This window comes from Euprymna scolopes, chromosome 9 (genome assembly GCF_053919585.1).
Source record: "Euprymna scolopes isolate OS-2025 chromosome 9, ASM5391958v1, whole genome shotgun sequence".
Lineage (NCBI taxonomy): Eukaryota > Metazoa > Mollusca > Cephalopoda > Sepiida > Sepiolidae > Euprymna > Euprymna scolopes.
The window spans coordinates 20,494,164-20,519,448 of NC_136490.1; the positions used below are offsets into that span (position 1 = coordinate 20,494,164).

A 25,285-nucleotide genomic window follows, 5' to 3' on the forward strand; every position below is an offset into this window, starting at 1 on the left:
CGTCTACCTACTTGGATTTGTGTTTTAATTGATTTTAAAGTGTTTATTTACTTCCATACATAAATACTGCTGAGTCTTAAGTTAGAAAAAAAGTGGGTCAATTTTTACGACGTGCCCCAGCGTATCATGAGCACCCCAATCTCCCCATGTTAAGAACGGCTTTCGGAATAAATACCCCCAACCTCGAAAGCCGTTCTTAACATGGGGGGGGGTATTCCGAAAGCTGTTCTTAACATGGGGAGGTTGGGGAGTTTATAATACGCTGGGCACGTCGTAAAAATTGACTAAAAAGTGGTCGACATGAGACAAATCAATCATCTGAAGAGTCTCCATAATCGCTCAAAAATCGAAAATTCAACAAAAAAATACTGGTACCGTAGAAACGCATCCAATAAATGTCACACTGACTCGACGCTACTACTTGTATTTCGAAATAAATAAACAGTAAACGCTTAAAAAGAAATAAGTTTTAAAAAAAACACGAAAAAAAACTTATCTAGGTAAATAAAGAGTAACATCTTGTCTTTGGTAACATTTAATATTTTTTTGTTTGTTTGTTTCTTTATTTGTTTTGTTTTTTTATCACTTTTTCATTTTGTTGTTTATACTGCAAAATGCCCGACAAATTCGGAGTGTTCCTTGGGGGGGGGGGGGCTGTAAAAATCAACCCAGTGTCTAATTCCGTCCTCGTAGGAAGACAAATATATAGAGACATCTCATTTTTATCTGTTAAATTATTACACGACGTCTCATTTGTCTGTGTGTCGTTCTCGTCTGTATGTAACTTTGATTAATACATACTGAATTATTTTTGTTATATTTATTATTAATAGAATATCTATTGAAATCCAAAATAAAATAAGAAAGAAAAATCAGCTGCTGCTGCTTATTGTGAAGTAATTTTTAAAATTTTGATCCTATTTAATAAAAAAGAAATTGTACATTTGAATTGTATTTTTCTCCATCCATTGATATGTAAGCCATGCCGGTTAAATGACATTCAATTGACACTAAAACACGTGCGCTTGCTTTTACACGGATAATATTTCGGTCAACATTTCGGACCAAGATCACAGTGTAGTATCTGTTCTGATGCTACTTCACCTTTTCTGTCCTCGGTCAGAAGAGACGAACCTTCATAACTGAAACAATTTTTTATTTTTGTTCCTATCCAATGCCCCTTTTTATGTAGCTGGATTTTCCTCACATTAAAAAACGACTTTGTATCCAACTCTGCCCTCGTGAAGTGGCCAGTAAATAGGAACATTGACAACCCTAATTTCTAAACTTATCTTCTTGCTATTTAAAAAAAAATGTATTTTTTCTTTTAATTAAAGATTTTCTGCTTGTTCAGATTGGCACGTATGGTGGCAATTAAAAATACAGAAAAAATCTGCATTATGTACGTACGCAAACAAAGCTGTCATATTCCAAAAATTACATAATTTGGTCAACTAGGTTTTTTTTTGGTTTTTTAATCAAAATTTACGAACAAGCGAGTCTTGGTGATTTCGTCGGACATGATGAAATTCGATAAAATAAGTTAAAGGGGAGACAACTCAAATAAAAGTTGAGAGGTGAAGAATAAGTCTTATGTTCAATGCAATTTACTAGTAAAATCGCTAAAAATCGTAAAATTGGGTTTTGTTAGTTTAAAAAGAAACTTGATCGATTTATGTCATTTTTGGAATATGACATCTTCGCTATATAACGAGTGCATACATCGTAGAAAATTTTCTGTATTTTCTTTAGTTTTAATTACCGCCATAAGTACCAATCTGAACAAGCACCCAATTTGTTTGCATAAAATGATATTTGTAACCAGACAAAAACCACCATGTTTACCCACTAGAACACAAGCAATGCGAGATTTCGGTAATCAATGATTGCTAATCATTATTATTACGGCCATAAATTATTTAAAAATAAATATAGTTGTAAGAATTATCAAAAACAATTTTTTAAACTTTATAAATAAATTGAAAAAAATGTTTTTTTTACATCTTTTTTGTTCATTTGTTTGGTTTTTATTGACATAAACTATTGATCATCATCATCATCATCATCATCATCATCAGTAGCAGCAGCACCATCCTCCTTCTTCTTCTTCTTCTTCTTCTTCTTCTTCTTCTTCTTCTTCTTCAGTTGTATTTAACTTAATTGCATTTACTCGGTGTTTGCTCCGATGGAGAAAATTTGCCGGTTTACAGTAAAATAATTAAAGATATAGTCATGTTGTTTGTATCCATCATCCACTGCCACCCTACCCGCCCCAAAATAATAGGATTTTAAAAAATTCTTGATAAACTTTTACCTGGTTTCCACCTTAACATTTTCCTTTAAAATTACGACTTTTTAGGTTTTGGGGTATGTTTAAAACGAATATGATCTGCACTAGTGTTGGGACGATTAAACGGAATCGGGAATCGGAAAAGTCGGAAGATTTGGGGGTATCAGAATCGGTATTGGAATCTGAAACATTGATTCCTATTGTCCGATGCCAAAACGATTCTTTTAATTGTCTTTTTTATTTGATTTTATTTAAAGTAAAATCTTCCACTGCTGATAATAATGATAAAATCAATAAATATTTATTGATTTTATAATATCAGTAAAGTCATCCTCCACAAATTTTGACGTTTAGGAAAATATCTGCATATTTAACATGTGTTTTTACGAAAATCGGGGAAAATAACAACTCTATATTTAAATAAGTAGAGATTTATAAAGAATTGGAATCGGGAATTTAGTACAGAATCGGTAATTGTCTCAGAATCGGGAAAAATATTGGAATCGTCCCATCACTAATCTGCACCCATCAGATACTAGCTGGCGATAAATAACTTATGAGTATTGTGATTTGTATCACCGATACACTGGCTGAAGATAACTTAGTATTCTGAGCTGTACCCACCAAACAGTGGCTGGCAATATTCCATTTTCATAAGAGAAATCAGTATAATAATGGTTTGTGCGATGTGGAATATTCCATTTTTATTTTAAAGTATGTTTACAAATACGATAATAACGGTCAAAGCGACAAGCGTAATAATATATAGATAACAACGATGGTGATCATTATCATTATCATCCCCAATAACAACGATAATCGTATTAGTAACGACCACATTTAATAAAAATAACAACCACATAAATTTAATCTATATATCTATAAAAGTGAGAACGTGTGCATGTGTGAGAGAACACTTCTCAACCTATATACTCAACGAAGTTTTGACCTACATATTTGAAATTTAGTATATAGGGTATTCAGACATGTGGAAAACTTTTTAATGTGTTTCGAGAAAAAAGGGCTACTAAGGGGGTCAAAATTGAAAACTTGGTACTTGAGTGTCATCGGATGTTTATCTGTTTTTCAACTGTTTCACGGGTTTAAAAACACTTTTTAAAGAGCGTGGCAAACTAGTCTAATGGTTATCGTACTTGACTCACTGTTTTTAGGTTTTAGTTTCGATCTGAGCTCGAATATTTAAAAACAATTTATTTGTTGTTACAAGAAATGAACTATTTAGAAATACATTATACTCACATGCGCATGTCTCAGGTTCTTTTCGTTTTTTTACTTCAATGAATTTAACTTTACGTCTAATTCCTACGGTATTTCTGTTTATAATAAATAAGAGATCTGCATAAATTAAAATATAATATTTAGGCGTATTTTACTACCTGGCAATGCCAAGTGGCCTGCCCGTAGAACAATAAAATAATAATAACGAGAATATAATTAAAAGGATACGAAAATGGAAAGACTCCATGCTCGTAAAACTTGCTCTACTGTATACGTATATCTTGTGTGCATGCATAATGTGGATGTGTATGTATTAGTGATGGGACGATTCCAATATTTTTTCTCGATTCTAATTCTTTATAAATCTCTAAATATTTAACTACATAGTTGATATTTCCCTCGATTACTGTCAAAATATATGTTAAAAATGTGTAGATATTTGCTCAAACATTAAAATGCACTTGATGATCTATAGATTTTACTGGTAATTCAAAAATGAATACATATACTTTTATCATTAGTACCAATAGTGAAAGATTTTGTTTTAAACAAAATGATGAAAAAAAAAAAAAAAAACAATTAAAAGAATCGTTTTGGCATCGGAAAATAAGCACAAATGTTTCTGATTCCTATTAATTGTTTCAACACTAATATATATATATATATATATGTATATATATATATATATATATATAATACGGCATAATTGCGTTGACACACCGGTTCTCATCAGATCACCAAAGTTAAGCAACGTCGAGCCTGGTTAGTACCAATGGGTGACGATTTGGGAATTCTAGGCGCTGTATGAGCTCTCCGCTTATCTCGACGTTTGTTTCCAGTCGTCCTGTACACACTTCTCTGGCCACTGGTATTAAACAATGTCAACTAAGGAGAGGTGTTGTTGGAGATAGCGCTCCTCCTGTCACAAAAATTTCACATGCAGGCATCCCTTCGTGGGTATCCATAGTCTGTCAAAGACTGAAGGAGTCCTTATATATACATATGTATAGAAAGAGAGAGAGAGAGAGAGAAATAAAAAAGAACAAATCGAGTTATGTGTTCATCAACGTTTCGTCTTTATTACGAGACTTCCTCATCAGAATACTATTTCCATTATCTTCATCATCATCATCATCATCATCATCATCATCATATATATATATATATTATTCATTTTACTTTAGCCCAAGTTCTGAAAAATCAAGGGGCTCCCTCCTAAGTGCTAACACTTGATCTCTGTATGAGACACACAGATAATTGAATATTCCATCAAAGTACTCCTTTACCTTTCAAATATTAAGTTAGTAAAGAATTAGGAACATAATTTTTCTTTCCCCAATTGATCATTTAAATATGTTATAGTATACCTTTCTTGTGGATTCTTGGTCTTACTGAATGCCAGGACAAGAATTCATCTAGTCTGGTGGATTATCCAGTTTCGTGTTGTTACTTGATGTAACATCACTTGGAGAAGATGTGTGTGTGTTCATACATTTTATATATATATATATATATATATATATATATATATATATATATATATATATATAATTAGTATAATAATTAGAGAGAGAGAGAGAGAGAGTTTTTAGAGGCGCTCATTGACAACTTTATTTTTCTTGCTTGTAGATTTGGCAACTATCGGTTATTTTGAGTTCAGCTTGGTTTTGAAATTCACATGGTTTAAGCAGGAAGGACTACATATGACACAGCATGCGATGTGATCAGTTTACTGCGAGAAACAGTCGCTGAACAAATAAATTCACAAAATGGACCTGTCAACTGGCCACCTCGTTCATGCAGTTAAATTCCATTAGATTATTTTCGATATGTAATCATGTCTATGCTGATAAATCAGATACAATAGACCACTAAGAAGACAAAATTCGATGTGTTATTGCCAAAAAACAGCCTAATTTAAGGCATAAATTATTGTGAAAATTGGACCTTTAGATTATGCCATATGCTCGAAATCGTATTTAAATTCTAAATGGCAATAAGAACATGATTTAAAACTGTAAATTCTAATTTACATGAATTCATTGTTCGACGGTATACACAAATAAGATATATTAAAATTTCTATTTATCCACTAAGTTTCAAAGAAATGTGTTCTTCTCACTAGAGGGAAGATATTAGCAAATGAATATTAAAGCAAAACTATGAATTTGCTGATACGGCATAGATTAAAACATTATATGAAAACTAGTCATGAATGAAAAAAAAATTGGAGCAAAAGTTAATGAAATGTGAAAAAGAATTTAAAAAAAAAATTAGAGCTAAAGTTAATGAAATGTGAAAAAGAATTAAAAAAAATTAGGGCAAAAGTTAATGAAATGTGAAAAAGAATTAAAAAATAAATTAGAGCAAAAGTTAATGAAATGTGAAAAAGAATTAAAAAAAAATTAGGGCAAAAGTTAATGAAATGTGAAAAAGAATTAAAAAAAAATTAGAGCAAAAGTTAATGAAATGTGAAAAAGAATTTTAAAAAAATTAGGGCAAAAGTTAATGAAATGTGAAAAAGAATTAAAAAAAAATTAGGGCAAAAGTTAATGAAATGTGAAAAAGAATTAAAAAAAAATTGGAGCAAAAGTTAATGAAATGTGAAAAAGAATTAAAAAAAAAATTGGAGCAAAAGTTAATGAAATGTGAAAAAGAATTAAAAAAAAAATTGGAGCAAAAGTTAATGAAATGTGAAAAAGAATTAAAAAAAAATTAGGGCAAAAGTTAATGAAATGTGAAAAAGAATTAAAAAAAAAATTAGAGCAAAAGTTAATGAAATGTGAAAAAGAATTAAAAAAAAATTAGAGCAAAAGTTAATGAAATATGAAAAAGAATTAAAAAAAAAATTAGAGCAAAAGTTAATGAAATGTGAAAAAGAATTAAAAAAAAATTGGAGCAAAAGTTAATGAAATGTGAAAAAGAATTAAAAAAAAAATTAGAGCAAAAGTTAATGAAATGTGAAAAAGAATTAAAAAAAAAATTAGAGCAAAAGTTAATGAAATGTGAAAAAGAATTAAAAAAAAATTAGAGCAAAAGTTAATGAAATGTGAAAAAGAATTAAAAAAAAATTAGGGCAAAAGTTAATGAAATGTGAAAAAGAATTAAAAAAAAAATTGGAGCAAAAGTTAATGAAATGTGAAAAAGAATTAAAAAAAAAATTAGAGCAAAAGTTAATGAAATGTGAAAAAGAATTAAAAAAAAATTAGGGCAAAAGTTAATGAAATGTGAAAAAGAATTAGAAAAAAATTAGGGCAAAAGTTAATGAAATGTGAAAAAGAATTAAAAAAAAATTAGAGCAAAAGTTAATGAAATGTGAAAAAGAATTAAAAAAAAAATTAGAGCAAAAGTTAATGAAATGTGAAAAAGAATTTAAAAAAATTAGAGCAAAAGTTAATGAAATGTGAAAAAGAATTAAAAACAAATTAGGGCAAAAGTTAATGAAATGTGAAAAAGAATTAAAAAAAAAATTAGAGCAAAAGTTAATGAAATGTGAAAAAGAATTTAAAAAAAATTAGAGCAAAAGTTAATGAAATATGAAAAAGAATTAAAAAAAAAATTAGAGCAAAAGTTAATGAAATGTGAAAAAGAATTAAAAAAAAAATTAGAGCAAAAGTTAATGAAATGTGAAAAAGAATTAAAAAAAAAATTAGAGCAAAAGTTAATGAAATGTGAAAAAGAATTTAAAAAAAATTGGAGCAAAAGTTAATGAAATGTGAAAAAGAATTAAAAAAAAAATTAGAGCAAAAGTTAATGAAATGTGAAAAAGAATTAAAAAAAAAATTAGAGCAAAAGTTAATGAAATGTGAAAAAGAATTAAAAAAAAATTAGGGCAAAAGTTAATGAAATGTGAAAAAGAATTAAAAAAAAAATTAGAGCAAAAGTTAATGAAATGTGAAAAAGAATTAAAAAAAAATTAGAGCAAAAGTTAATGAAATGTGAAAAAGAATTTAAAAAAAAATTAGGGCAAAAGTTAATGAAATGTGAAAAAGAATTTAAAAAAAAATTAGGGCAAAAGTTAATGAAATGTGAAAAAGAATTAAAAAAAAATTAGGGCAAAAGTTAATGAAATGTGAAAAAGAATTAAAATAAAAATTAGAGCAAAAGTTAATGAAATGTGAAAAAGAATTAAAAAAAATTAGAGCAAAAGTTAATGAAATATGAAAAAGAATTAAAAAAAAAATTAGAGCAAAAGTTAATGAAATGTGAAAAAGGATTAAAATAAAAATTAGAGCAAAAGTTAATGAAATGTGAAAAAGAATTAAAAAAAAATTAGAGCAAAAGTTAATGAAATGTGAAAAAGAATTAAAAAAAAATTAGGGCAAAAGTTAATGAAATGTGAAAAAGAATAAAAAAAAAAATTAGGGCAAAAGTTAATGAAATGTGAAAAAGAATTAAAAAAAAATAAGAGCAAAAGTTAATGAAATGTGAAAAAGAATTAAAAAAAAAATTAGGGCAAAAGTTAATGAAATGTGAAAAAGAATTAAAAAAAAAAATTAGAGCAAAAGTTAATGAAATGTGAAAAAGAATTAAAAAAAAATAAGAGCAAAAGTTAATGAAATGTGAAAAAGAATTAAAAAAAAAATTAGAGCAAAAGTTAATGAAATGTGAAAAAGAATTAAAAAAAAAATTAGAGCAAAAGTTAATGAAATGTGAAAAAGAATTAAAAAAAAATAAGAGCAAAAGTTAATGAAATGTGAAAAAGAATTTAAAAAAAAAATTAGAGCAAAAGTTAATGAAATGTGAAAAAGAATTAAAAAAAATAAGAGCAAAAGTTAATGAAATGTGAAAAAGAATTTTAAAAAAAATTAGAGCAAAAGTTAATGAAATGTGAAAAAGAATTAAAAAAAAATAAGAGCAAAAGTTAATGAAATGTGAAAAAGAATTAAAAAAAAAATTAGAGCAAAAGTTAATGAAATGTGAAAAAGAATAAAAAAAAAATTAGAGCAAAAGTTAATGAAATGTGAAAAAGAATTAAAAAAAAATAAGAGCAAAAGTTAATGAAATGTGAAAAAGAATTAAAAAAAAATTAGAGCAAAAGTTAATGAAATGTGAAAAAGAATTAAAAAATAAAATTAGGGCAAAAGTTAATGAAATGTGAAAAAGAATTTAAAAAAAAATTAGGGCAAAAGTTAATGAAATGTGAAAAAGAATTAAAAAAAATTTAGGGCAAAAGTTAATGAAATGTGAAAAAGAATTTAAAAAAAATTTAGGGCAGAAGTTAATGAAATGTGAAAAAGAATTTTAAAAAAATTTAGGGCAAAAGTTAATGAAATGTGAAAAAGAATTAAAAAAAAATTAGAGCAAAAGTTAATGAAATGTGAAAAAGAATTAAAAAAAAAATTAGAGCAAAAGTTAATGAAATGTGAAAAAGAATTAAAAAAAAAATTAGGGCAAAAGTTAATGAAATGTGAAAAAGATTAAAAAAAAATTAGAGCAAAAGTTAATGAAATGTGAAAAAGAATTAAAAAAAAAATAGGGCAAAAGTTAATGAAATGTGAAAAAGAATTAAAAAAAAATTAGAGCAAAAGTTAATGAAATGTGAAAAAGAATTAAAAAAAAAATTAGAGCAAAAGTTAATGAAATGTGAAAAAGAATTAAAAAAAAATTAGAGCAAAAGTTAATGAAATGTGAAAAAGAATTTAAAAAAAATTAGAGCAAAAGTTAATGAAATGTGAAAAAGAATAAAAAAAAAAATTAGGGCAAAAGTTAATGAAATGTGAAAAAGAATTAAAAAAAAAATTAGAGCAAAAGTTAATGAAATGTGAAAAAGAATTAAAAAAAAATTAGAGCAAAAGTTAATGAAATGTGAAAAAGAATTTAAAAAAAATTAGAGCAAAAGTTAATGAAATGTGAAAAAGAATAAAAAAAAAATTAGGGCAAAAGTTAATGAAATGTGAAAAAGAATTAAAAAAAAATAAGAGCAAAAGTTAATGAAATGTGAAAAAGAATTAAAAAAAAAAATTAGGGCAAAAGTTAATGAAATGTGAAAAAGAATTAAAAAAAAAATTAGAGCAAAAGTTAATGAAATGTGAAAAAGAATTAAAAAAAAATAAGAGCAAAAGTTAATGAAATGTGAAAAAGAATTAAAAAAAAAATTAGAGCAAAAGTTAATGAAATGTGAAAAAGAATAAAAAAAAATTAGAGCAAAAGTTAATGAAATGTGAAAAAGAATTAAAAAAAAATAAGAGCAAAAGTTAATGAAATGTGAAAAAGAATTTAAAAAAAAAATTAGAGCAAAAGTTAATGAAATGTGAAAAAGAATTAAAAAAAAATAAGAGCAAAAGTTAATGAAATGTGAAAAAGAATTTAAAAAAAAATAAGAGCAAAAGTTAATGAAATGTGAAAAAGAATAAAAAAAAAATAAGAGCAAAAGTTAATGAAATGTGAAAAAGAATTAAAAAAAAATTAGAGCAAAAGTTAATGAAATGTGAAAAAGAATTAAAAAAAAAATTAGAGCAAAAGTTAATGAAATGTGAAAAAGAATTTAAAAAAAAATTAGGGCAAAAGTTAATGAAATGTGAAAAAGAATTTAAACAAAATTTAGGGCAAAAGTTAATGAAATGTGAAAAAGAATTAAAAAAAATTTAGGGCAAAAGTTAATGAAATGTGAAAAAGAATTTAAAAAAAATTTAGGGCAAAAGTTAATGAAATGTGAAAAAGAATTTTAAAAAAATTTAGGGCAAACGTTAATGAAATGTGAAAAAGAATTAAAAAAAAATTAGAGCAAAAGTTAATGAAATGTGAAAAAGAATTAAAAAAAAAATTAGAGCAAAAGTTAATGAAATGTGAAAAAGAATTAAAAAAAAAATTAGGGCAAAAGTTAATGAAATGTGAAAAAGAATTTAAAAAAAAATTAGGGCAAAAGTTAATGAAATGTGAAAAAGAATTAAAAAAAAATAGGGCAAAAGTTAATGAAATGTGAAAGAGAATTAAAAAAAAATTAGAGCAAAAGTTAATGAAATGTGAAAAAGAATTAAAAAAAAAATTAGAGCAAAAGTTAATGAAATGTGAAAAAGAATTAAAAAAAAATTAGAGCAAAAGTTAATGAAATGTGAAAAAGAATTTAAAAAAAATTAGAGCAAAAGTTAATGAAATGTGAAAAAGAATAAAAAAAAAAATTAGGGCAAAAGTTAATGAAATGTGAAAAAGAATTAAAAAAAAATAAGAGCAAAAGTTAATGAAATGTGAAAAAGAATTAAAAAAAAAAATTAGGGCAAAAGTTAATGAAATGTGAAAAAGAATTAAAAAAAAAAATTAGAGCAAAAGTTAATGAAATGTGAAAAAGAATTAAAAAAAAATAAGAGCAAAAGTTAATGAAATGTGAAAAAGAATTAAAAAAAAAATAAGAGCAAAAGTTAATGAAATGTGAAAAAGAATAAAAAAAAAAATAAGAGCAAAAGTTAATGAAATGTGAAAAAGAATTAAAAAAAAATTAGAGCAAAAGTTAATGAAATGTGAAAAAGAATTAAAAAAAAAATTAGAGCAAAAGTTAATGAAATGTGAAAAAGAATTTAAAAAAAAATTAGGGCAAAAGTTAATGAAATGTGAAAAAGAATTTAAACAAAATTTAGGGCAAAAGTTAATGAAATGTGAAAAAGAATTAAAAAAAATTTAGGGCAAAAGTTAATGAAATGTGAAAAAGAATTTAAAAAAAATTTAGGGCAAAAGTTAATGAAATGTGAAAAAGAATTTTAAAAAAATTTAGGGCAAACGTTAATGAAATGTGAAAAAGAATTAAAAAAAAATTAGAGCAAAAGTTAATGAAATGTGAAAAAGAATTAAAAAAAAAATTAGAGCAAAAGTTAATGAAATGTGAAAAAGAATTAAAAAAAAAATTAGGGCAAAAGTTAATGAAATGTGAAAAAGAATTTAAAAAAAAATTAGGGCAAAAGTTAATGAAATGTGAAAAAGAATTAAAAAAAAAATTAGGGCAAAAGTTAATGAAATGTGAAAAAGATTAAAAAAAAATTAGAGCAAAAGTTAATGAAATGTGAAAAAGAATTAAAAAAAAAATTAGAGCAAAAGTTAATGAAATGTGAAAAAGAATTAAAAAAAAATTAGGGCAAAAGTTAATGAAATGTGAAAAAGAATAAAAAAAAAATTAGGGCAAAAGTTAATGAAATGTGAAAAAGAATTAAAAAAAAATTAGAGCAAAAGTTAATGAAATGTGAAAAAGAATTAAAAAAAAATTAGAGCAAAAGTTAATGAAATGTGAAAAAGAATTAAAAAAAATTAGAGCAAAAGTTAATGAAATATGAAAAAGAATTAAAAAAAAATTAGAGCAAAAGTTAATGAAATGTGAAAAAGAATTAAAAAAAAATTAGGGCAAAAGTTAATGAAATGTGAAAAAGAATTAAAAAAAAATTAGAGCAAAAGTTAATGAAATGTGAAAAAGAATAAAAAAAAAATTAGAGCAAAAGTTAATGAAATGTGAAAAAGAATAAAAAAAAAAATAAGGGCAAAAGTTAATGAAATGTGAAAAAGAATTAAAAAAAAATAAGAGCAAAAGTTAATGAAATGTGAAAAAGAATTAAAAAAAAAAATTAGGGCAAAAGTTAATGAAATGTGAAAAAGAATTAAAAAAAAAATTAGAGAAAAAGTTAATGAAATGTGAAAAAGAATTAAAAAAAATAAGAGCAAAAGTTAATGAAATGTGAAAAAGAATTAAAAAAAAAATTAGAGCAAAAGTTAATGAAATGTGAAAAAGAATAAAAAAAAAATTAGAGCAAAAGTTAATGAAATGTGAAAAAGAATTAAAAAAAAATAAGAGCAAAAGTTAATGAAATGTGAAAAAGAATTAAAAAAAAAAATTAGAGCAAAAGTTAATGAAATGTGAAAAAGAATTAAAAAAAAATAAGAGCAAAAGTTAATGAAATGTGAAAAAGAATTTAAAAAAAAATAAGAGCAAAAGTTAATGAAATGTGAAAAAGAATAAAAAAAAAAATTAGAGCAAAAGTTAATGAAATGTGAAAAAGAATTAAAAAAAAATAAGAGCAAAAGTTAATGAAATGTGAAAAAGAATTAAAAAAAAATAAGAGCAAAAGTTAATGAAATGTGAAAAAGAATTAAAAAAAAAATAAGAGCAAAAGTTAATGAAATGTGAAAAAGAATAAAAAAAAAAATAAGAGCAAAAGTTAATGAAATGTGAAAAAGAATTAAAAAAAAATTAGAGCAAAAGTTAATGAAATGTGAAAAAGAATTAAAAAAAAAATTAGAGCAAAAGTTAATGAAATGTGAAAAAGAATTTAAAAAAAAATTAGGGCAAAAGTTAATGAAATGTGAAAAAGAATTTAAACAAAATTTAGGGCAAAAGTTAATGAAATGTGAAAAAGAATTAAAAAAAATTTAGGGCAAAAGTTAATGAAATGTGAAAAAGAATTTAAAAAAAATTTAGGGCAAAAGTTAATGAAATGTGAAAAAGAATTTAAAAAAAATTTAGGGCAAACGTTAATGAAATGTGAAAAAGAATTAAAAAAAAATTAGAGCAAAAGTTAATGAAATGTGAAAAAGAATTAAAAAAAAAATTAGAGCAAAAGTTAATGAAATGTGAAAAAGAATTAAAAAAAAAATTAGGGCAAAAGTTAATGAAATGTGAAAAAGAATTTAAAAAAAATTAGGGCAAAAGTTAATGAAATGTGAAAAAGAATTAAAAAAAAAATTAGGGCAAAAGTTAATGAAATGTGAAAAAGATTAAAAAAAAATTAGAGCAAAAGTTAATGAAATGTGAAAAAGAATTAAAAAAAAAATTAGAGCAAAAGTTAATGAAATGTGAAAAAGAATTAAAAAAAAATTAGGGCAAAAGTTAATGAAATGTGAAAAAGAATAAAAAAAAAATTAGGGCAAAAGTTAATGAAATGTGAAAAAGAATTAAAAAAAATTAGAGCAAAAGTTAATGAAATGTGAAAAAGAATTAAAAAAAAATTAGAGCAAAAGTTAATGAAATGTGAAAAAGAATTAAAAAAAAATTAGAGCAAAAGTTAATGAAATATGAAAAAGAATTAAAAAAAAATTAGAGCAAAAGTTAATGAAATGTGAAAAAGAATTAAAAAAAAATTAGGGCAAAAGTTAATGAAATGTGAAAAAGAATTAAAAAAAAATTAGAGCAAAAGTTAATGAAATGTGAAAAAGAATAAAAAAAAAATTAGAGCAAAAGTTAATGAAATGTGAAAAAGAATAAAAAAAAAATAAGGGCAAAAGTTAATGAAATGTGAAAAAGAATTAAAAAAAAATAAGAGCAAAAGTTAATGAAATGTGAAAAAGAATTAAAAAAAAAAATTAGGGCAAAAGTTAATGAAATGTGAAAAAGAATTAAAAAAAAAATTAGAGAAAAAGTTAATGAAATGTGAAAAAGAATTAAAAAAAAATAAGAGCAAAAGTTAATGAAATGTGAAAAAGAATTAAAAAAAAAATTAGAGCAAAAGTTAATGAAATGTGAAAAAGAATAAAAAAAAAATTAGAGCAAAAGTTAATGAAATGTGAAAAAGAATTAAAAAAAAATAAGAGCAAAAGTTAATGAAATGTGAAAAAGAATTAAAAAAAAAATTAGAGCAAAAGTTAATGAAATGTGAAAAAGAATTAAAAAAAAATAAGAGCAAAAGTTAATGAAATGTGAAAAAGAATTTAAAAAAAAATAAGAGCAAAAGTTAATGAAATGTGAAAAAGAATAAAAAAAAAAATTAGAGCAAAAGTTAATGAAATGTGAAAAAGAATTAAAAAAAAATAAGAGCAAAAGTTAATGAAATGTGAAAAAGAATTAAAAAAAAATTAGAGCAAAAGTTAATGAAATGTGAAAAAGAATTAAAAAAAAATTAGAGCAAAAGTTAATGAAATGTGAAAAAGAATTAAAAAAAAAATTAGGGCAAAAGTTAATGAAATGTGAAAAAGAAGTTAAAAAAAATTTAGGGCAAAAGTTAATGAAATGTGAAAAAGAATTAAAAAAAATTTAGGGCAAAAGTTAATGAAATGTGAAAAAGAATTTAAAAAAAATTTAGGGCAAAAGTTAATGAAATGTGAAAAAGAATTTTAAAAAAATTTAGTGCAAAAGTTAATGAAATGTGAAAAAGAATTAAAAAAAAATTAGAGCAAAAGTTGATGAAATGTGAAAAAGAATTAAAAAAAAATTAGAGCAAAAGTTAATGAAATGTGAAAAAGAATTAAAAAAAAAATTAGAGCAAAAGTTAATGAAATGTGAAAAAGAATTAAAAAAAAAATTAGGGCAAAAGTTAATGAAATGTGAAAAAGAATTTTAAAAAAAATTAGGGCAAAAGTTAATGAAATGTGAAAAAGAATTAAAAAAAAAATTAGGGCAAAAGGTAATGAAATGTGAAAAAGATTAAAAAAAAATTAGAGCAAAAGTTAATGAAATGTGAAAAAGAATTAAAAAAAAAATTAGAGCAAAAGTTAATGAAATGTGAAAAAGAATTAAAAAAAAATTAGGGCAAAAGTTAATGAAATGTGAAAAAGAATTAAAAAAAAAATTAGAGCAAAAGTTAATGAAATGTGAAAAAGAATTTTAAAAAAATTAGAGCAAAAGTTAATGAAATGTGGAAAAGAATAAAAAAAAAAATTAGGGCAAAAGTTAATGAAATGTGAAAAAGAATTAAAAAAAAATTAGAGCAAAAGTTAATGAAATATGAAAAAGAATTAAAAAAAAAATTAGAGCAAAAGTTAATGAAATGTGAAAAAGAATTAAAAAAAATTAGAGCAAAAGTTAATGAAATATGAAAAAGAATTTAAAAAAAAATTAGAGCAAAAGTTAATGAAATGTGAAAAAGGATTAAAATAAAAATTAGAGCAAAAGTTAATGAAATGTGAAAAAGAATTAAAAAAAAATTAGAGCAAAAGTTAATGAAATGTGAAAAAGAATTAAAAAAAAATTAGGGCAAAAGTTAATGAAATGTGAAAAAGAATAAAAAAAAAAATTAGGGCAAAAGTTAATGAAATGTGAAAAAGAATTAAAAAAAAATAAGAGCAAAAGTTAATGAAATGTGAAAAAGAATTAAAAAAAAAATTAGGGCAAAAGTTAATGAAATGTGAAAAAGAATTAAAAAAAAAAATTAGAGCAAAAGTTAATGAAATGTGAAAAAGAATTAAAAAAAAATAAGAGCAAAAGTTAATGAAATGTGAAAAAGAATTAAAAAAAAAATTAGAGCAAAAGTTAATGAAATGTGAAAAAGAATAAAAAAAATTAGAGCAAAAGTTAATGAAATGTGAAAAAGAATTAAAAAAAAATAAGAGCAAAAGTTAATGAAATGTGAAAAAGAATTTAAAAAAAAAATTAGAGCAAAAGTTAATGAAATGTGAAAAAGAATTAAAAAAAATAAGAGCAAAAGTTAATGAAATGTGAAAAAGAATTTAAAAAAAAATTAGAGCAAAAGTTAATGAAATGTGAAAAAGAATTAAAAAAAAATAAGAGCAAAAGTTAATGAAATGTGAAAAAGAATTAAAAAAAAAATTAGAGCAAAAGTTAATGAAATGTGAAAAAGAATAAAAAAAAATTAGAGCAAAAGTTAATGAAATGTGAAAAAGAATTTAAAAAAAAATTAGGGCAAAAGTTAATGAAATGTGAAAAAGAATTAAAAAAAATTTAGGGCAAAAGTTAATGAAATGTGAAAAAGAATTTAAAAAAAATTTAGGGCAGAAGTTAATGAAATGTGAAAAAGAATTTTAAAAAAATTTAGGGCAAAAGTTAATGAAATGTGAAAAAGAATTAAAAAAAATTAGAGCAAAAGTTAATGAAATGTGAAAAAGAATTAAAAAAAAAATTAGAGCAAAAGTTAATGAAATGTGAAAAAGAATTAAAAAAAAAATTAGGGCAAAAGTTAATGAAATGTGAAAAAGATTAAAAAAAAATTAGAGCAAAAGTTAATGAAATGTGAAAAAGAATTAAAAAAAAATAGGGCAAAAGTTAATGAAATGTGAAAAAGAATTAAAAAAAAATTAGAGCAAAAGTTAATGAAATGTGAAAAAGAATTAAAAAAAAATTAGAGCAAAAGTTAATGAAATGTGAAAAAGAATTTAAAAAAAATTAGAGCAAAAGTTAATGAAATGTGAAAAAGAATAAAAAAAAAAATTAGGGCAAAAGTTAATGAAATGTGAAAAAGAATTAAAAAAAAATAAGAGCAAAAGTTAATGAAATGTGAAAAAGAATTAAAAAAAAAAATTAGGGCAAAAGTTAATGAAATGTGAAAAAGAATTAAAAAAAAAAATTAGAGCAAAAGTTAATGAAATGTGAAAAAGAATTAAAAAAAAATAAGAGCAAAAGTTAATGAAATGTGAAAAAGAATTAAAAAAAAAATTAGAGCAAAAGTTAATGAAATGTGAAAAAGAATAAAAAAAAATTAGAGCAAAAGTTAATGAAATGTGAAAAAGAATTAAAAAAAAATAAGAGCAAAAGTTAATGAAATGTGAAAAAGAATTTAAAAAAAAAATTAGAGCAAAAGTTAATGAAATGTGAAAAAGAATTAAAAAAAAATAAGAGCAAAAGTTAATGAAATGTGAAAAAGAATTAAAAAAAAATAAGAGCAAAAGTTAATGAAATGTGAAAAAGAATAAAAAAAAAAATAAGAGCAAAAGTTAATGAAATGTGAAAAAGAATTAAAAAAAAATTAGAGCAAAAGTTAATGAAATGTGAAAAAGAATTTAAAAAAAAATTAGAGCAAAAGTTAATGAAATGTGAAAAAGAATAAAAAAAAAATAAGAGCAAAAGTTAATGAAATGTGAAAAAGAATTAAAAAAAAATAAGAGCAAAAGTTAATGAAATGTGAAAAAGAATTTAAAAAAAAAATAAGAGCAAAAGTTAATGAAATGTGAAAAAGAATTAAAAAAAAATTAGAGCAAAAGTTAATGAAATGTGAAAAAGAATTAAAAAAAAAATTAGAGCAAAAGTTAATGAAATGTGAAAAAGAATTTAAAAAAAAATTAGGGCAAAAGTTAATGAAATGTGAAAAAGAATTTAAACAAAATTTAGGGCAAAAGTTAATGAAATGTGAAAAAGAATTAAAAAAAATTTAGGGCAAAAGTTAATGAAATGTGAAAAAGAATTTAAAAAAAATTTAGGGCAAAAGTTAATGAAATGTGAAAAAGAATTTTAAAAAAATTTAGGGCAAACGTTAATGAAATGTGAAAAAGAATTAAAAAAAAATTAGAGCAAAAGTTAATGAAATGTGAAAAAGAATTAAAAAAAAAATTAGAGCAAAAGTTAATGAAATGTGAAAAAGAATTAAAAAAAAAATTAGGGCAAAAGTTAATGAAATGTGAAAAAGAATTTAAAAAAAAATTAGGGCAAAAGTTAATGAAATGTGAAAAAGAATTAAAAAAAAATAGGGCAAAAGTTAATGAAATGTGAAAAAGAATTAAAAAAAAATTAGAGCAAAAGTTAATGAAATGTGAAAAAGAATTAAAAAAAAAATTAGAGCAAAAGTTAATGAAATGTGAAAAAGAATTAAAAAAAAATTAGAGCAAAAGTTAATGAAATGTGAAAAAGAATTTAAAAAAAATTAGAGCAAAAGTTAATGAAATGTGAAAAAGAATAAAAAAAAAAATTAGGGCAAAAGTTAATGAAATGTGAAAAAGAATTAAAAAAAAATAAGAGCAAAAGTTAATGAAATGTGAAAAAGAATTAAAAAAAAAATTAGGGCAAAAGTTAATGAAATGTGAAAAAGAATTAAAAAAAAAAATTAGAGCAAAAGTTAATGAAATGTGAAAAAGAATTAAAAAAAAATAAGAGCAAAAGTTAATGAAATGTGAAAAAGAATTAAAAAAAAAATAAGAGCAAATGTTAATGAAATGTGAAAAAGAATAAAAAAAAAATAAGAGCAAAAGTTAATGAAATGTGAAAAAGAATTAAAAAAAAAATTAGAGCAAAAGTTAATGAAATGTGAAAAAGAATTTAAAAAAAAATTAGGGCAAAAGTTAATGAAATGTGAAAAAGAATTTAAACAAAATTTAGGGCAAAAGTTAATGAAATGTGAAAAAGAATTAAAAAAAATTTAGGGCAAAAGTTAATGAAATGTGAAAAAGAATTTAAAAAAAATTTAGGGCAAAAGTTAATGAAATGTGAAAAAGAATTTTAAAAAAATTTAGGGCAAACGTTAATGAAATGTGAAAAAGAATTAAAAAAAAATTAGAGCAAAAGTTAATGAAATGTGAAAAAGAATTAAAAAAAAAATTAGAGCAAAAGTTAATGAAATGTGAAAAAGAATTAAAAAAAAAATTAGGGCAAAAGTTAATGAAATGTGAAAAAGAATTTAAAAAAAAATTAGGGCAAAAGTTAATGAAATGTGAAAAAGAATTAAAAAAAAAATTAGGGCAAAAGTTAATGAAATGTGAAAAAGATTAAAAAAAAATTAGAGCAAAAGTTAATGAAATGTGAAAAAGAATTAAAAAAAAAATTAGAGCAAAAGTTAATGAAATGTGAAAAAGAATTAAAAAAAAATTAGGGCAAAAGTTAATGAAATGTGAAAAAGAATAAAAAAAAAATTAGGGCAAAAGTTAATGAAATGTGAAAAAGAATTTAAAAAAAATTAGAGCAAAAGTTAATGAAATGTGAAAAAGAATTAAAAAAAAATTAGAGCAAAAGTTAATGAAATGTGAAAAAGAATTAAAAAAAAATTAGAGCAAAAGTTAATGAAATATGAAAAAGAATTAAAAAAAAAATTAGAGCAAAAGTTAATGAAATGTGAAAAAGAATTAAAAAAAAATTAGGGCAAAAGTTAATGAAATGTGAAAAAGAATTAAAAAAAAATTAGAGCAAAAGTTAATGAAATGTGAAAAAGAATAAAAAAAAAATTAGAGCAAAAGTTAATGAAATATGAAAAAGAATTAAAAAAAAATTAGGGCAAAAGTTAATGAAATGTGAAAAAGAATAAAAAAAAAATTAGAGCAAAAGTTAATGAAATGTGAAAAAGAATAAAAAAAAAAATAAGGGCAAAAGTTAATGAAATGTGAAAAAGAATTTAAAAAAAATAAGAGCAAAAGTTAATGAAATGTGAAAAAGAATTAAAAAAAAAATTAGGGCAAAAGTTAATGAAATGTGAAAAAGAATTAAAAATAAAAATTAGAGAAAAAGTTAATGAAATGTGAAAAAGAATTTAAAAAAAATAAGAGCAAAAGTTAATGAAATGTGAAAAAGAATTAAAAAAAAAATTAGAGCAAAAGTTAATGAAATGTGAAAAAGAATAAAAAAAAATTAGAGCAAAAGTTAATGAAATGTGAAAAAGAATTAAAAAAAAATTAGAGCAAAAGTTAATGAAATGTGAAAAAGAATTAAAAAAAAAAATTAGAGCAAAAGTTAATGAAATGTGAAAAAGAATTAAAAAAAAATAAGAGCAAAAGTTAATGAAATGTGAAAAAGAATTTAAAAAAAAATAAGAGCAAAAGTTAATGAAATGTGAAAAAGAATAAAAAAAAAATTAGAGCAAAAGTTAATGAAATGTGAAAAAGAATTAAAAAAAAATAAGAGCAAAAGTTAATGAAATGTGAAAAAGAATTAAAAAAAAATTAGAGCAAAAGTTAATGAAATGTGAAAAAGAATTAAAAAAAAATTAGAGCAAAAGTTAATGAAATGTGAAAAAGAATTAAAAAAAAAATTAGGGCAAAAGTTAATGAAATGTGAAAAAGAATTTTAAAAAAATTTAGGGCAAAAGTTAATGAAATGTGAAAAAGAATTAAAAAAAATTTAGGGCAAAAGTTAATGAAATGTGAAAAAGAATTTAAAAAAAATTTAGGGCAAAAGTTAATGAAATGTGAAAAAGAATTTTAAAAAAATTTAGGGCAAAAGTTAATGAAATGTGAAAAAGAATTAAAAAAAAATTAGAGCAAAAGTTGATGAAATGTGAAAAAGAATTAAAAAAAAATTAGAGCAAAAGTTAATGAAATGTGAAAAAGAATTAAAAAAAAAATTAGAGCAAAAGTTAATGAAATGTGAAAAAGAATTTAAAAAAAAATTAGGGCAAAAGTTAATGAAATGTGAAAAAGAATTTTAAAAAAAATTAGGGCAAAAGTTAATGAAATGTGAAAAAGAATTAAAAAAAAAATTAGGGCAAAAGTTAATGAAATGTGAAAAAGATTAAAAAAAAATTAGAGCAAAAGTTAATGAAATGTGAAAAAGAATTAAAAAAAAAATTAGAGCAAAAGTTAATGAAATGTGAAAAAGAATTAAAAAAAAATTAGGGCAAAAGTTAATGAAATGTGAAAAAGAATAAAAAAAAAATTAGGGCAAAAGTTAATGAAATGTGAAAAAGAATTAAAAAAAAATTAGAGCAAAAGTTAATGAAATGTGAAAAAGAATTAAAAAAAAATTAGAGCAAAAGTTAATGAAATGTGAAAAAGAATTAAAAAAAAATTAGAGCAAAAGTTAATGAAATATGAAAAAGAATTAAAAAAAAAATTAGAGCAAAAGTTAATGAAATGTGAAAAAGAATTAAAAAAAAATTAGGGCAAAAGTTAATGAAATGTGAAAAAGAATTAAAAAAAAATTAGAGCAAAAGTTAATGAAATGTGAAAAAGAATAAAAAAAAAATTAGAGCAAAAGTTAATGAAATATGAAAAAGAATTAAAAAAAAAATTAGGGCAAAAGTTAATGAAATGTGAAAAAGAATAAAAAAAAAATTAGAGCAAAAGTTAATGAAATGTGAAAAAGAATTAAAAAAAAATTAGAGCAAAAGTTAATGAAATGTGAAAAAGAATTAAAAAAAAATTAGAGCAAAAGTTAATGAAATGTGAAAAAGAATTAAAAAAAAAATTAGAGCAAAAGTTAATGAAATGTGAAAAAGAATTAAAAAAAAATTAGAGCAAAAGTTAATGAAATGTGAAAAAGAATTAAAAAAAAATTAGAGCAAAAGTTAATGAAATGTGAAAAAGAATTAAAAAAAAATTAGAGCAAAAGTTAATGAAATGTGAAAAAGAATAAAAAAAAAATTAGGGCAAAAGTTAATGAAATGTGAAAAAGAATTAAAAAAAAATTAGAGCAAAAGTTAATGAAATGTGAAAAAGAATTTAAAAAAAATTAGGGCAAAAGTTAATGAAATGTGAAAAAGAATTAAAAAAAAAATTAGAGCAAAAGTTAATGAAATGTGAAAAAGAATTAAAAAAAAATTAGGGCAAAAGTTAATGAAATGTGAAAAAGAATTAAAAAAAAAATTAGGGCAAAAGTTAATGAAATGTGAAAAAGAATTAAAAAAAAATTAGAGCAAAAGTTAATGAAATGTGAAAAAGAATTAAAAAAAAATTAGAGCAAAAGTTAATGAAATGTGAAAAAGAATAAAAAAAAAATTAGGGCAAAAGTTAATGAAATGTGAAAAAGAATTAAAAAAAAATTAGAGCAAAAGTTAATGAAATGTGAAAAAGAATTAAAAAAAAATTAGGGCAAAAGTTAATGAAATGTGAAAAAGAATTAAAAAAAAATTAGAGCAAAAGTTAATGAAATGTGAAAAAGAATTAAAAAAAAATTAGAGCAAAAGTTAATGAAATGTGAAAAAGAATAAAAAAAAAATTAGGGCAAAAGTTAATGAAATGTGAAAAAGAATTAAAAAAAAATTAGAGCAAAAGTTAATGAAATGTTAAAAAGAATTAAAAAAAAATTAGGGCAAAAGTTAATGAAATGTGAAAAAGAATTAAAAAAAAAATTAGAGCAAAAGTTAATGAAATGTGAAAAAGAATTTTAAAAAAATTAGAGCAAAAGTTAATGAAATGTGGAAAAGAATAAAAAAAAAAATTAGGGCAAAAGTTAATGAAATGTGAAAAAGAATTAAAAAAAAATTAGAGCAAAAGTTAATGAAATGTGAAAAAGAATAAAAAAAAAATTAGGGCAAAAGTTAATGAAATGTGAAAAAGAATTAAAAAAAATTAGAGCAAAAGTTAATGAAATGTGAAAAAGAATAAAAAAAAAATTAGGGCAAAAGTTAATGAAATGTGAAAAAGAATTAAAAAAAAAATTAGAGCAAAAGTTAATGAAATGTGAAAAAGAATTAAAAAAAAAATTAGAGCAAAAGTTAATGAAATGTGAAAAAGAATTAAAAAAAATTAGGGCAAAAGTTAATGAAATGTGAAAAAGAATAAAAAAAAAATTAGGGCAAAAGTTAATGAAATGTGAAAAAGAATTAAAAAAAAAATTAGAGCAAAAGTTAATGAAATGTGAAAAAGAATTAAAAAAAAAATTAGAGCAAAAGTTAATGAAATGTGAAAAAAAATTTTTAAAAAAAGTGAATTAAAAATTCAAGATTAAAAATCCAGATGAAAGGATATGAAGTGGCTAAGTATTTTCAATAATATTTCTTATCTGAATATACTGTCGAACAATAAATTAATGTAAAATATAATTTACAGTCTTAAATTGCGTTCTACTATGACAAACTCTATTTCCTGTCTTGGTTGTATTGAGCTTTTTATTTGGTTGGGATTACTATATAAAAATTATTGTTTATATTCGCTGTAAGTTTACAGAAACTTTTGGCTTTAAACTTAATTTTTACTTCTTCATTTTATATATATATATATATATATGGGCTTTTAATACGGCACAATCACGTTGACACACCGGTTCTCACCAGATCACCGAAGTTAAGCAACGTTGAGCCTGGCTAGTACCAGATTGGTGACTATTTGGGAAGGTTAGGTGCTGTATGTACTGCACAGAGTCATAGAAATTTCCAGCTTGGTATCTGGGGCGCCTTAATTCACTGGGAGAGATGCACTCTAAGTTTTCGTTAAGATATGCATCTAGGAGAAGGAAACTCTGTTGTAAAAACCTGCGGTTTACTGTATACTCTGTCCTGTGGCAGTCATCTGCACCGACGGAGCTTAGCAGTAATACCAAAAAGTGTGGATGGTTCTTCACAAAGCCTTCACCATTATAAACAAAATCATTTGTGTGAATTTCCGAGCAACTTAGTTGTTGTGGCAGAACCTCATAAGTCGAAATCGACGGGAGAGTCCATTTTTATGTTTATAGGACGCATCACAGAACGTCTGAAACGCGCGTAAAAACGATTTCAATGGCTTAAAAACATTATTACAATGATCCAAACATAATTCCCAATGAAAAACCAAGACACGGAATAATAAAATAATGTTAAAAAATACACATTGTTGGTGACTACTCCCTTATTTAAATATACATATTTCTTTCGTTGGAATTTCTTAACCCATTTTATTTATATATATATATATATATATATATATATATATATATATATATATATATATATGATATGGCCTTTTTAAACGAGTAAGCTGGTTAGGTTAAAATAAATTTATAATTATTTTTTTTTTATCTGGGTAGGCTATCATATAAATATTCATTTATATTCGCTTTAAGTTTACAGAAGCTTTTGGCTTGTAAACTTAATTTTTACTGTTGTCGTGCATGTGTACATGTGTGCCTATCAAGTCATGAAAGCATGACTAATGTACTAATATTGGGACAAGGTGTCGATTCCTTACGAAACTCACACCACAAAGAATAGATACAGGGTGGTAAGGGTGGGGGCTGCATAAAGTAAAGAAAAGCAGTGGCTCTCCTAAATATCCTCGCATGAAACACTTTCCTAAGTACTGGGAGATTATGGTGATCATTTTTGTCCATTGATATCATTTCCCAAGCGTTGGATAAAAAAAAAAAAAAAATTTTTTTTTTTAAAAAGTGAAAAAATATATATTTTAGTAAAAATAATTAAAAACATTATTTAAAAAAAGTGACTTTCAAAAAAACGGTCATCTTCAGTTTAAATGGATTTTTTGATATTTTGTAAGTTTATTTTGATTTTACTTTTTTTATTCCAAGCATTGCCATTAAGACATAGGGAACCATTAGGGGTCATCCTCAATGGAAACTTAAGCAGCAAGATGTTTGTTCATATGAAATTGAAATTTCTGTATGTTAGTACAGTCAGGGAAACTGGAAACAGGCAGGGGATTCCAAAGTCAATATTCTGAGGAACCTCTATAGCGAAGAGAGGGGATTCTGCTGCTTGTCGGGATATTTACATTAAGGAGTGCAAGTGAAATAAGTTGCTCATTCATGGGTGAAAATTGGTGGATGAGTCCAGCATAAACTGAAGTTAATTTTTATATCAATTTGTAGACAGTTCATATGTGAAGTAAGTTTTAATTTTTATTTTATACTTAGTTATTGCCTGAACTTTCAACCTCCAGAAGACTGTCACGTACAACTACTGGTTATTCAACACCTATATCCACTTCTCCCAATGTTCAACCAAGATGAATAAGCCAAATAATACAAGTTCTTGCTATTTCACATAATAGCAACTAAAAACGTAGCCTAGCGGGGGGGGGGGCCCTTTTCTCTTCCCTGCAACCTTTCTTCCACAGAAGGGACGTTGCGGGCCTGTCGTTGTTTTATCATTATTTCCATGGGAAGTGCTCGTCTGAGCTCCAATCTTTGCCCCCCCCCCCCGCCGCCAATCTTTCACGAAAAACACCCGTCTAGCTGAAATCACTGTCAGTAATTTTCCCCATTCTTTATCTGTGCCTAAATCAAAACGTAGATTCCATGAACAAAGTTTCTTTCTTAGAAGTGCACGCTTGTGGAACTCTCTTTCGTTTGCCTGTTTCCCACCTGACTGCAATCTGGATGTCTTCAAGTCCAACATAAACAAGTTCCTGATAAACCGCCTCCTTAAGTAAGACACTTTATCAGATATCCATTACTAACGATTACTACGATATTGTCCCATTGATTACTGTACACGCAATAACCCTTATCCCTGAGTGGCTTCTGGGCCTTGATAAGTG

The 25,285-nt window shown here is 23.5% G+C and overlaps 1 protein-coding gene and 1 pseudogene across 1 annotated transcript in view; both read left to right on the forward strand.

Annotated features, from left to right (window-relative positions):
• LOC145284453 (uncharacterized) overlaps positions 1–25,285 on the forward strand; it is a 1,345,403-nt gene that overhangs the window by 1,131,888 nt on the left and 188,230 nt on the right. The gene's annotated exons all lie outside the window — the stretch shown is intronic.
• On the forward strand, positions 23,043–23,159 carry LOC145285068 (5S ribosomal RNA; annotated as a pseudogene).